Below are 14,696 nucleotides of genomic sequence, written 5' to 3' on the forward strand. Positions count from 1 at the left end.
CCTGCAGCACCACACATCGCTGTGTGTGAAACCACAGGAACGACAAACATCTCCTTACCTGCGTCCACCAGCAATGCGAAAGGGAGAAGGTGGGCGGGATGTTATGTCCCGCTCATCTCCGTCTCTCTGCTTCTATTGGCCGGCCGCTTAGTGACGTTGCGGTGACGTCGTTGTGACGCCAAACGCACCTCCCCCTTGAAGGAGGGATTGTTCGGCGGTCACAGCGACATCGCCGACCAGGTATGTGCGTTTGAAGCTGCCATAGTGATGATGTTCGCTACGGCAGCCAGCACCAGATATCACATGTACGACGGGGGCGGGTGCTATTGCACTCGACATCGCTTGCAATTGCTAGCGATGTCGCAGCGTGTAAAGCCCGCCTTAGACTTTGTGCCCACACTGCGGAAAGTTTGTAGAATATGCTGAGATTTTTTTGCGGAAATTCCGCAGATTTTTCAAAAGTCTGCAGTACAGCGAGTTCCCAGCCATTTCTATGGCATTTGGGGAGTGCTGTGCCCATGCTGCGTTTTTTTCCGCAGCGGAAATAATGCGGATTTCCCTGCGGAAAAATCTGCAGCATGGCAATTATTCCTGCGGATTTTTCCGCACGATCCCATACTTACCTGCCTTGATAGAAGACCGGATTCACTTGCTCTGGTGCAGAGGAGCGTAGTGGAGCCAGGAGCAGCAGGTGGGCAGGGCCTGCACGAGCTCCGGTCATGTGACAGCCGGAGCTAGTTCAGGCCCGCCTACCTTCTCCGGCAATGTGCAGACAGACACAGTCGGATAGTGAAGTGCTGCGTGATGGAGGTAAGTATGAACTCCCCAATCACTCAGCACTTGTTCTGCATTGAGGATGCAGTGCCGAAGCCATGGTACTGTATCCTCAATGCAGAATGACCGCAGCATATCCGCAGGGCATTCTGCAAATAAACTGTAGCATGGAAACAGACAAAGTTGTGCTGTGGTTTTCTGGGATCTCCTGCGGAATGTCCTGCAGATATATCCGCAGAACACTTTCCCCGTCGGCACATAGCCTTACACAGCCTGCTGCTGCTAGATAAAAAAAAATCAGTTATATTCTTGTAATAATACCGCTTTTAGTTTGCAATTAGTGTTGGTTGAGATTCTGGAGTAGAGATTGTGATTTACAGACCTATAGGCAGGGATTCAAACCTTAAACACCTTACTGCAGAATCCTAAAAAAAAACCAAATTCAATTCTCTAATAATACCGCTCTCTGTTTCCATTTAGTGTTGTTTGAGAATCTGGAGTATAGATCATGTATTACAGGCCAAATCATGCCTTACATAGCGTGCTGGTGCTAGCTAAAAAATATTATCACATCTCTAACAATACCAGTCTTTGCTGCATACATAATTTAAAATGTGCAAGACCTGCAGTAAGAAACATGTAATGTCACTGATGGTGGTGCATGCAGAAGCTGTGGCTATGAGCCAGGGTAAACTTGGTCTGCTTCGTGAGCACGGAAAACACACTTATCATCTAGACCAAGCAACCTGTCTCACTTCACAGGGGGGGTGTAGAACACCACTGTTAAGACAGAACAGTGCGAGCAGAATGTGGCTTGGATGACAAATAATGCTTCCAGTCTGTTTACCAGCACCACCCTGTCTTCCAAACTGTCCAGTCTGACTAGTCAAGAGTCAGGACCACATAATTCTCACCGTGATCCTCATTCCTCTCACTATGGCCACTCTAAGGAGACAAGTGACCCAAAACTTGGACACTCCAAGGAACTCTTTACCTTTCCGTTATGTCACCTTCTGGCCTCTCAGCATCCAGCACATGAGAAGATGATATAAGTGGAAGATGAAGTGGGGTATGAGGAAGTCACTAACCCAATCTGGCAAGGTGACATCCACTCAGAGGAGGAGGGATCCACAGCACCGTAACAGGCAGCAAGACATAGTGGGAAACTAGAGGAAAAAGGCAAACAACTGTTCTTCAGAGCACTCACACGTGGCAAGATCCTAAGCTAAGGGTTAGGCATTCCCCAGTCTGACACTTTTTACATAAAGTGCAGAAGACAAGAAAACTGTCATATGTAGCCTGTGCTGTGCAAAACTCAGTAGGGGCCGGACCACTATCACACTAACCACCACCTGCATGCTCAGGACATGTCATCCATGCACCCGACTAGGTTGACAGAACACCTAGCTCCACAATCATTGTCTACAAGTGACCCCACTGCTTTTTTCCCTGTTCTACATGCTGGTCAATCCTCTGTCCAGGACACATGTGAGGATGCCTCCCGCCATGAACCTGTCTTTACACATTCGCAAACATCATTAGCACCCACTTCCTTGTCCCAGCGCAATGACCTGCTGTCTCTACTCCAGGCCTTGGAATGCAGCTCACCCACAGACTCAACACTAATGGTGGTGGCAGTCCTTCAGTACTTGGTCCCTGGCCATCAATATTTCTTATGGTGTGCCATACCCACCTTAAATAAGCATATGTCCTATAACATCATCCATGCCTTCAACAACGCAATTACTAGGAAAGTTCACTTAACCACGGACTCTTGGACAAGTGCTTGTGGCCAAAGACACTACGCTTCTTTGATGGCACACTGGGTGAACCTCCTGGAGGTGAGAAGCAAACTGGAGTCTGGTACATTACGTGTGCTGCTGACACATTGAATTCCAGGCAATAGTTTCATCATGGTTTCCTCCACTTCTTACTCCAGGTCATCCACACCCTCCTTATCCTCCATCTCCAAATTGTCATCCCTATTAGTTGGAAGCTGGCTCTGCTGAAACTTATACCTTTAGGTGACAAACAGAACACTGACACAGAGTTGTTGAAAGGTCTGAAGGCCCCTTTACACACTGAGACTTTCTAGCGATCCCACCAGCGATCCCAACCTGGCCGGGATCGCTACAAAGTCTCTGGTGAGTCGCTGGTGAGCTGTCAAACAGGCAAACCTAGAAAACGACGCAACAGCGATCCGGACCTAGCTAGTCATTGGGGACGTTGTAAAGCAGCTTTTTGAAAGGGAAGTCGCTAACGAAGTCGCTGTAAAGGCCCCTTTACACACTGAGACTTTCTAGCGATCATGCTGCACAGTGGGAAACAAAGGACCAAAGAATGGTCCTGAACGATTTGTAGCAATCAGCAACTTCACAGCAGGGGCCAGGTCGCTGATGTGTTTCACACACTGCAATGTCGCTGGGGAGGTCGCTATTGCGTCACAAAACCGGTGACGTTACAGCGATGTCGTTTGCGATGTTGCAGTGTGTAAAGCCACCTTAACAGACCAGACAAATCTGTGGCTCTCCCTGCTGAACCTTTAAACAGGAGACTCTAAAGCTTGAAAAACTGACACATGTACCATGTCTCTCCCATGTGCTCACCTTAGTCATTCAACGCTTCCTGAAAACCTACGCAGATTTGCCTGAGCTACTTCTGAAGGTGCACCATGTGTGTGCTCATTTCTGCAAGTCAGCTACAGCTGTCATTGGTCTGGAAGTGCTGCAGTAGCGCTTGCAAGTGCCAGCTCACCGACTGATTTGTGATCCACCCACATGCTGGAACTCAACAATACATACAGTTAGGTCCAGAAATATTTGGACAGTGACACAATTTTCGCAAGTTGGGCTCTGCATGCCACCACATTGAATTTGAAATGAAACCTCTACAACAGAATTCAAGTGCAGAATGTAACGTTTAATTTGAAGGTTTGAACAAAAATATCCTTCTTAATTACAGCCGCAGCCTTCAGGTCTTGCTTGTTTGTGGGACTTTCCGTCTTAAGTCTGGATTTGAGCAAGTTTAATGCATGCTCAATTGGGTTAAGATCTGGTGATTGACTTGGCCATTGCAGAATGTTCCACTTTTTTGCACTCATGAACTCCTGGGTAGCTTTGGCTGTATGCTTGGGGTCATTGTCCATCTGTACTATGAAGCGCCGTCCGATCAACTTTGCGGCATTTGGCTGAATCTGGGCTGAAAGTATATCCCTGTACACTTCAGAATTCATCCGGTTACTCTTGTCTGCTGTTATGTCATCAATAAACACAAGTGACCCAGTGCCATTGAAAGCCATGCATGCCCATGCCATCACGTTGCCTCCACCATGTTTTACAGAGGATGTGGTGTGCCTTGGATCATGTGCTGTTCCCTTTCTTCTCCAAACTTTTTTCTTCCCATCATTCTGGTACAGGTTGATCTTTGTCTCATCTGTCCATAGAATACTTTTCCAGAACTGAGCTGGCTTCATGAGGTGTTTTTCAGCAAATTTAACTCTGGCCTGTCTATTTTTGGAATTGCTGAAAGGTTTGCATCTAGATGTGAACCCTTTGTATTTACTTTCATGGAGTCTTCTCTTTACTGTTGACTTAGAGACAGATACACCTACTTCACTGAGAGTGTTCTGGACTTCAGTTGATGTTGTGAGCGGGTTCTTCTTCACCAAAGAAAGTATGCGGCGATCATCCACCACTGTTGTCATCCATGGACGCCCAGGCCTTTTTGAATTCCCAAGCTCACCAGTCAATTCCTTTTTTCTCAGAATGTACCCGACTGTTGATTATGCTACTCCAAGCATGTCTGCTATCTCTCTGATGGATTTTTTCTTGATTTTCAGCCTCAGGATGTTCTGCTTCACCTCAATTGAGAGTTCCTTAGACCACATGTTGTCTGGTCACAGCAACAGCTTCCAAATGCAAAACCACACACCTGTAATCAACCCCAGACCTTTTAACTACTTCATTGATTACAGGTTAACGAGGGAGACGCCTTCAGAGTTAATTGCAGCCCTTAGAGTCCCTTGTCCAATTACTTTTGGTCCCTTGAAAAAGAGGAGGCTATGCATTACAGAGCTATGATTCCTAAACCCTTTCTCTGATTTGGATGTGAAAACTCTCATATTGCAGCTGGGAGTGTGCACTTTCAGCCCATATTATATATATAATTGTATTTCTGAACATGTTTTTGTAAACAGCTAAAATAACAAAACTTGTGTCACTGTCCAAATATTTCTGGCCCTGACTGTATGTTGCCAAACCTTTGTGAGCAGCAAATACCAGCTCCAATATGCCTGTCGATATTCCAGTCAGCCTGTGCACATAAGAAAAGACGAGTGACCAAAGATGTCTGACATATGCGCGGCCGGTTATCCAAAACTTTGTGGAATCAATAGTGATGAGCAACAGTGCTCAGCATTCAATCGAGCATTGGCATGCCTGACACTCGATACTCAATCGAGCATTTTGCTGCTTAAACCATGCTCAAGACTATGCCCCTCATGTTTCCTGGCTTTTTATCAGCAAGTACACATGCAGGGAATATCTGCCAATTACAGTATTGCCATAGCCACTTTGGCTACTGGCAATACTGTTCTTGGATGGCCACATAGCGTCATCAAGTCTACAGACGACCAATAGACGTCATGTGTGCAGCAGTTTACCCAGAAATAGTATAGGGACTAGGGAAAGATTCGGCTGGAGAAGGGACAGTGTGTTATAGAGTGACAGTACCTGCTGGTAGAAAAGAAAACAAACAGTAAATACCAACAGTTGGGAGATGGTATTCTCAGGCTGCGGAGACTAATGGTTATTGGTCCCCTGTAGCCTAAAAATAGCAGCTGCTCAGTATTGTCACAACCATTAGATGCGACAATCCTGGAACTTTATCGGGCTCATCCCGATTTACCTGGTGCGGTGGCAGTCAGGATAGTAAGGGTTAAAGGCAGCCCACAAAGCCCTACAGGCCACAAAGCCCTACAGTCATATGAAAAAGTTTGGGCACCCCTATTAATGTTAACCTTTTTTCTTTATAACAATTTGGGTTTTTACAACAGCTATTTCAGTTTCATATATATAATAACTGATGGACTGAGTAATATTTCTGGATTGAAATGAGGTTTATTGTACTAACAGAAAATGTGCAATCTGCATTTAAACAAAATTTGACCAGTGCAAAAGTATGGGCACCTCAACATAAAAGTGACATTAATATTTTGTAGATCCTCCTTTTGCAAAAATAACAGCCTCTAGACGCTTCCTGTAGCTTTTAACGAGTTCCTGGATCCTGGATGAAGGTATATTTGACCATTCCTGTTTACCAAACAATTCCAGTTCAGTTAAGCTTGATGGTCGCCGAGCATGGACAGCACGCTTCAAATCATCCCACAGATTTTAAATGATATTCAGGTCTAGGGACTGGGATGGCCTTACCAGAACATTGTAATTGTTCCTCTGCATGAATGCCTGAGTAGATTTGGAGCGGTGTTTTGGATCATTGTCTTGCTGAAATATCCATCCCCTGCGTAACGTCAACTTCGTCACTGATATTATTGTCAAGAATCTGCTGATACTGAGTTGAATCCATGCGACCCTCAACTTTAACAAGATTCCCGGTGCCGGCATTTGCCACACAGCCCCAAAGCATGAGGGAATTTCCACCAAATTTTACTGTGGGTAGCAAGTGCTTTTCTTGGAATGCCGTGCTTTTTTGCCTCCATGCATAACGCCTTTTTGTATGACCAAACAACTCAATCTTTGTTTCATCAGTCCACAGGACCTTCTTCCAAAATGTAACTGGCTTTTCCAAATGTGCTTTTGCATACCTCAGGCGACTCTGTTTGTGGCGTACTTGCAGAAACAGCTTCTTTCGCATCACTCTCCCATACAGCTTCTCCTTGTGCAACGTGCGCTGTAGTGTTGACCGATGCACGTTGACACCATCTGCAGCAAGATGAAGCTGCAGGTCTTTGGAGGTGGTCTGTGGATTGACCTTGATTGTTCTCACCATTCTTCTTCTCTGCCTTTCTGATATTTTTCTTGGCCTGCCACTTCTGGGCTTAACAAGAACTGTACCTGTGTTCTTCCATTTCTTTACTATGTTCCTCACAGTGGAAACTGACAGTTTAAATCTCTGAGACAACTTTTTGTTTCCTTCCCCTGAACAACTATGTTGAATAATCTTTGTTTTCAGATCATTTGAGAGTTGTTTTGAGGAGCCCATGATGCCACTCTTCATAGGAGATTCAAATAGGAGAACAACTCACAAGTGGCCACCTTAAATACCTTTTCCCATAATTGGATACACCTGCCTATGAAGTTCAAAGCTCAATGAGGTTACAAAACCAATTTAGTGCTTTAGTAAGTCAGTAAAAAGTAGTTAAGATTGTTGAAATCAAGAAATTGATAAGGGTGCCCATACTTTTGCACCGGTCAAATTTTGTTTAAATGCGGATTGCACATTTTCTGTACAATAAACCTCATTTCAATCAAGAAATATTACTCAGTCCATCAGTTATTAGATATATGAAACTGAAATAGCTGTTGCAAAAACCCAATTTGTTATAAAGAAAAAAGGTTAACATTAATAGGGGTGCCCAAACTTTTTCATACGACTGTATATTAGTAATGTGGAGGGTCTATGAGACCTCCCAAAGTACTAATCTGTAAGTGAAAAGAAATAAACATAAACACCAAAATATCCTTTATTTGAAATAAAATACAAAAAACACCCACCCCCTTTTACCACTTTATTAATCCCTAAAATACCTGGCTCTGACGTAATCCACAGGAGAGCCCATGATGATTACAGCTCTGCTACATCTGAACTGACAACGTGAGGCCATAGAACATGACCGCCTGCTATGAACTTCAGGTAGAGACTGAGCTGAGTGATCAGCAGTGACATTACACAGGTTAATTGCGGTCACAGCTGTGATAGCAGGTAACCTAACCTCAGGGGATTTTCTGAGGGGAGGTCACTGAATTTATTGAGGTCCCTTGAGGTCAATATACCTGTGGTCATATGAGGCCGTGGGAGCCTCCAGCTGTGACCGCAACTAATCAGGGTGACATCATCACTCATCACTGTGGCTTATCTCTGCCTGAAGCCCACAGTGGGCAATCATGTATTATGGCTATGCCCTGTGCCTTCAAATGTAGCACTGCTGGAATCGTTCTGGGACCTCGTAGTTTGGATTATGTCAGACCTGGGTGTTTTGAGGGTTAATAAATTTGTGAATTAGGTGGCTTATAATTTTTTTAAATACAGGATTTTTCTGTTTGTTTGTTTTTATTTCTTTTCACTTACAGATTAGTAATGGAGGGGCCTCATAGAACCCCTACCCATTACTAATTCAGGGCTTACTGGCAGCAGCTCATAGCTTTAATTAATCCCTTATTACCCCGATTGCCACTGCAGCAAGGCTATCAAGATGGGCCCAGTAAGCATTGGTCTTCCCAGACTGAGATTACCAGCCCCCAGCTGTCGGGCTTTATCTTGGCTGGGTATCAAAATTGGGGGGAACCGCATGGTGTTTTAAGTTATTTATTTATATATTATTTAAAAAAAAATAAGCCACATATGATTCATCTTATTTTTACACACAACCACGATAAGCACACGGCTAGGGCTGCAGCCCATAGCCATGGCTTTATTTGTGCTGTTATCAATACAGGGGGGATGCTGGTGGAAGGGGAAAGCAGTGAATATGTCTGAGGGATAATTAGCGGATCTGGAAGTAGTGCTACAGCTGTGGGGAGACTTGGTAAGTATGTACTGCTTTAACCCTTTTTTTTCTTCTTTTACAGCTCCCCTACACCATTTTACAACACATGACTTTTGCCTCCCATTGAATTTAATGGGCTTGGCAAGGTCTCAGGTGGATACACCAGGATCGTTCATCTCTAGCCAGAAAAGCAGAATTCCTCCTCAAGAGATCCCATTTTTAAAAAATGGGAAATGATAAAGGTTTAGCCGAAACGCATCTTGCCATGTGCTTTGCAGCAGTAATTTTCTCATCTCTGCCTGTATTTGTACTATGCTGCTATGGAAAAAGATTTTTAATCTACGTTTGAACTAAAAAAAAAGATTTTTTATTCATTACATGCCTGGCTCGCTGGATTTATCCTTCCTTCATATCAATTGCTGGCAAGAGCTCCTGCCATTTATCCGATGCTGAGCACCTATATGGAATAGCAGCCTATCTATTTAATCAACTCGGTAAGCTGTCATTTTTTCATTTTTAAAATTACACTCCTCTAGGAATTTATCTACAGGTGCAACCACAATTTTGACTCCATGGATGTTTTCCAGAAACAAGCAGCAATTAATGTTGCTTAGTGAAGATTGCAAATCTGCCATTGTAGTGCCCAGTACATTGTAGAGCCCAGTATATTGTTGTGCCTTATATGTTGTGTTGCTCATAAATTATGCACAGCTCATTCTTTTGGAGGCACACACCCTGTAAATTAAGCGGCCCTTATCACTGCCAAACGTGGACGCTATATGTGGTTTAAGCGGACTGTCGGGCTCAAAAGCAAGAGGGGTACTTGGATTTAGGAACACAGATTTTTGCTGGAATTCTTTTTTGGAGGAGGAGTCATTGCACTTTTCCAGAGCCTTTGTGCTACAAGTAACATGGAAGTCCCCTGCATTTCTGTTTAGAAATGATGGACCAGAGTAGTGACTTGTTTTCTTTGTGTATTGAGTTGAAGCTTTATTGGGCACATTTTACATTAAGTTTTGAATCACATTTATCCTGTGCTCTTTGCTGAGCACTTATATTGGGGTTTCCATTTAAATCTCCAAATTATGGGATTCAGATGATATTATTGATATCATTCTCTATAATGTGTGCATCAGTGTTACTCTGTACTCCGTCTGACTTCTGTTCTGGATTGATCTTTTCAGAAGTCCACAAAACTGAAGAGACTGACAGACTGAATCCAATGTAACTTCATCTCCCTCATTATAGGGAATCTTCCAATGAGGGTTCTGTCTGAATAACGTATTTCAGAAATTTACATGGAAACTTAATGTAAATGTGGCGCCCCTGTGACTTCAGGTGCCACAGGGTACTGCACAGACCTTCCCTTGATCCGGGATAAGTACTAATGGGTGTAGTACTTATCCCGGATCCAGGGAAGGTCTGTACCGGTTTCCACCAACATCCACATACAGTAACAGTGGGGTGCCCTCCCCAATGGGGACCGGGCCAGGGTCGGGTCACAGTAGGGGGCCACTACAGCTTTTGGGTTTACAGGACGCCCTCGTACCAAGGGCTCCCCGATCCACTGGAACTGGGGACTTAGGGTCAGGGAGAAGCAACCATCAGTGGGAGTCAGGAGCGCATAGTGGAAAGAGCAGGTTGACCTAGTGAGAGTAGTGTACCAGCCGGTGGCAGCGGCTGGAAGCAACAGCTTGGAACACACAGCACAACTACAACAAGAGGAGAACAGATTCAGACACAGAGCAGAGTGGATGTGCCACGAGCAGCTCTGTGGGCCAAGGTGTTCAACACGGTCGCTGGGGAGAAGCAGACTGCTGCTTCACAGTACCGGCGCTGTCGGGGTACAGAACCCTAGGGCAAGTATACTTCACGTTGTCTACCAACTCTGCAAGGGTAGCGGGGAACTGCTAGAACAGTCACTGGACCTGTACCACTTAGTCTGCAGCCAAATAGCATATGGGATCCAGGGCTGAAGTCCACAATAAGCCCCAAATCTGAACCGCGCTATCAGCATACAGAACTGGACACTTTACTGACACCGGGATCCCCAAGTGCTTCATGCCACGGGGGCCCAATACTTAATGCATCAAAGGAGGAAGGGCCCATAGGCTGACACACACACCAGACTTGACCTTTCACGGATCCGGGATCGGCTGGAGCCCATCGTGGCGGACTACTTGTGAGTAAGGCACCTGGAACCACAGCCCCTGTCTCTGCCTCTCCTTTACCAGCGCCATCGCCCAGCGCTGCGGCGCCAACGGGAACGATCACCACCCATGTCCAACCTCCATCATCCTCCCCGATGTAATCCCGCTCTGCCTTTGGGGAGTGACACCAACCCAGCTGCGACCCTCACCAGCAGGCCCCAGAAAGTAGCACACGCAGCGGCAGCCTATCACCACAAGTGGCATCACGATCATAAAAGACTTTCCTAACCGTCAATACCACCACCATCCTCCGTCCTGCCTCCCGTCCACCGCCTTCTCTCTCCCTTCTGTACGTCTCGGGGTCATGAAACCGGGCCAGGCCAGCCAGTGATGACTCAGAGGATCTGCACCCCCGGCCCGGAGACGTGTCGGGTGAAAACCCTCCTTGACCCCAGAGTGTTACATAAGCGCTCGGCGTAGTGTGTAGTGTAAATGTGAGCCGAGCCTTACTGCAACCTTTGGGAGGAAGAATGATTAAATCAACAGCAGGGTAACAATTACTTTAGTTTATTTCTTTAGGCCATTCACCGTGCGGTATAAGTGATTACTGGGCATTATTCTTCGAGTTGGTGCAGTTACAGCAATACCAAATTAGCATGGTTTTATTATGTTTTACTACTATCACACACTAAAAAAAACGCCTTTTTAAGCCAAAAAGTTTTTGCAGTGCCATTTTTGAAAGCTATAAATATTCTGTATTTCTTCCATGAGAGTCATGTAAGGGATTGTTATAATAATTTTATACCACTTTTGGGCACAAAATGGTTTTTGATCGCTTTTAATCTATTTTGATTTTTGGGAGGCAAAATGAACATGGAACAGCAATTCAGGGAATAGTTTTTTTGTTTGTTTTTTTGTATTTTTTTAATGCCAATCACTGTGTTGTTAAAATGATAAGAAAGCTTTATTCTTCAGTACGATTACAGTAATAAAACATTTCTGTTATTTTTTTTTAATGTTTTTATGCTTTTATACAATAAAAACAATTTTAAAGAAAAAGAGAATTGTTTTTGCATCACTATATTCTGAGAGCTATAGCTTTTTTATTTTGCTGCTGATGGAGATGAGTGGGAGCTTATTTTTGTGAGACCAGATGACGTTTCATCCATACCATTATTATTTATATGCAACTTTTTTTATCGCATTTTATTCCACATTTTTTGGGCAGTATGATGAAAAAGCATCATTTTTTTGCCACTTTTTTATGTATCATGTTCATTGAAGGGGTTAACTACTGTGAAAGGTTTTTGGTGCGGGACATTACAAGTCATAAAAATAACAAATATGTGTACTTTTTTTTATTAATTTTGTTTTTATATAAATACAGTATTTGTATTTATTGGTATAATATTGTTTTTTTTCATTTTTTTGTTAATTTTGTGCTTTTTTAAAAAATATTTTTACAATTTTTCAAAACTTTTAGTTAGATTTTTTATCTTGTCCCAAGATGGGATCTCTACTTTCGCTGCCTTGATCGCTGATTTAATGGTCTGCAATGCTTTTACATTGTGGAACATTAGATCGGTGTCGTACACACAGGCAGGAAGCATGTCAGGTCCTGCTCAAGGCCGTACCTGGGTGACCATTATTCGGCTTGGGGCCACTCTGGAGACCAATAGTACAATGCAATCAGAATCGTGTTGCGCTGATTAGAGCAGAGACGAAGCCCCCTTCTTTTACAAGCAGATCGATGCCGCTTTCACTATTGACAGTGGCATCAGAGGGGATAAACACGAACAATGATTGTGACATAGGCTTCAGCTATGATACATGGCGGACACCAGCAAATGATGATCTTGTTGGTACAGCATGTGAGCCAGAGCGATCATTAAACCGTACATATATGATGTTTTGCGGAAGCGCAGCTCCTACAATGCCATAATGTATGGGAAATTAATAACATTTTTGGGGACATTTAACTTATTGATTAACCTGAATGCTCCTTTTTTAAAGGATTTTTTTCTTCATTTCTTGCATTTTATATCCAACAAAGGGGTTGTCCGGGACTTTAACATTGATGGATTGTACCTAGGATAAATCATCAATGTCTGATTGATGGGATGAGACACAACCACCTGTCATCTGTTTCCTTTGCTGGCAGTTGCGAGAACTGTTCAGTTGCAGAGCTGCACACTACAGCCCCATTGATGAATAGTGACCACTGTTCATCCAGTGCATATTGGTTTGAAAAGGTGGTGAATGTGCAGTACTTGACTATGGGCACTATGTAGTTCATGAATCTGTGATGTGTAGTTCCACAACTAAGCCGTTCCAGCTGACAATGGAAACAGCTGATTGACGGGGGTGCCAGGAGTCACAAGCCCACTAATCAGAGATTGATGACCTATCCTAAGGATAGGTAATCAGTGTTAAAGTCCCAGACAACCCCTTTAAGCTATTTTATGGGGCAATTAAATTATAATAATAATAATAATCTTTATTTCTATAGCGCCAACATATTCCGCAGCGCTTTACAATTCAGAAGGATCATATACAAACAAGTAACAGTTATCGAAAATACAATATTTAAAGGGAAAAAAAGACAACCCTGCTTGTGAGAGCTTACAATCTACAGTGAGATGGGGAAGGGGGGGGGAGGAACAAGGTTCAAGTGCTTATTTACAATTACAATCCAGCCATCTCAAGAAAATGGGGGATAGATAATGGCTTCATGGATCAGTTGGCCAGGACCTTGAGATGCCTTTGGGTGCCAAGGAGTTTGACGTGGGGTACTTATCTGAGAAGTTGTGGAGGGATTAGGTGAAATTAGTTTGGCTAGGGATTGTGATAGGCCTGCCTAAAAAGATGCGTTTTTAGGGTGCGTCTGAAGCTGAGTAAGTTGTGATTCGTCCTAACTTCTTGGGGTAGAGCGTTCCAGAGGTTTGGTGCAGCTCGGAAGAAGTCTTGGATTCGGGAGCGGGAGGTTCGAATTAGTGTGGATGTTAGTCGAAAGTCATTTGCAGAGCGTAGAGAACGGGTGGGGTGATAGACGGAGAGGAGGGTGGAGATGTAGGGGGGTGACACATTGTGGAGAGCTTTGTGGGTGAGAACAAGCAGTTTGAATTGGATCCTGTGATATATGGGCAGCCAGTGCAATGACTGGCACAGAGCAGAGGCATCCGAGTAGCTTAAAGCCAGATAGGTGACCCTGGCTGCTGCATTAAGGATGGACTGTAGAGGAGAGAGTCTAGTTAGGGGAAGACCAATTAATAGAGAGTTGCAGTAGTCAAGGCGAGAGTGGATCAGGGCCAGGGTGAGGGGTTTTGTCGTTTCCATTGTGAGAAAGGGGCGGATTCTAGAGATGTTCTTGAGGTGCAAGCGGCAAGAGCGGGCAAGAGATTGTATGTGGGAGGTGAAGGAGAGACGAGTGTCAAGTATAACACCCAGGCAGCGGGCTTGCTGTGCCACACACAAAGAGGGAGATGTCAGGTTGAGGAAGGTTGGAAGATGGAGGGAAAAGAAGAAGTTCAGTTTTGGAAAGCTTACGTTTCAGATAGAGAGCAGACATGACATTGCAAACTGCAGTCAGGCAGTCACTTGTGTTCTGTAGTACAGCGGGGGTGAATTCAGGGGATGAGGTGTATAGCTGTGTGTCATCAACATAAAGATGGTACTGAAAGCCAAATCTGCTGATGGTCATTCCAATTGGGGCAGTGTAGAGAGAGAAAAGAAGAGGGCCAAGGACTGAACCTTGAGGGACCCCAACATTGAGAGGAAAAGGAGAAGATGTGGAGCCAGCAAATGATACACTGAATGAGCGGCCAGAAAGATAGGAAGAGAACCAGGAAAGAACAGTGTCCTTTAGGCCGATAGAATGGAGCATAGAGAGAAGGAGATGGTGGTCAACAGTGTCGAAGGCGGCAGAGAGGTCAAGAAGAATAAGCAGAGAGTGGTCACCGTTACGTTTTGCTGTCAGTAGGTCATTGGTCACCTTGACAAGAGCAGTTTCTGTTGAGTGTAAAGGGTGGAAGCCAGACTGTAAAGGATCT

Source organism: Anomaloglossus baeobatrachus, chromosome 8, assembly GCF_048569485.1.
Source record: "Anomaloglossus baeobatrachus isolate aAnoBae1 chromosome 8, aAnoBae1.hap1, whole genome shotgun sequence".
In the NCBI taxonomy this organism is placed as follows: domain Eukaryota; kingdom Metazoa; phylum Chordata; class Amphibia; order Anura; family Aromobatidae; genus Anomaloglossus; species Anomaloglossus baeobatrachus.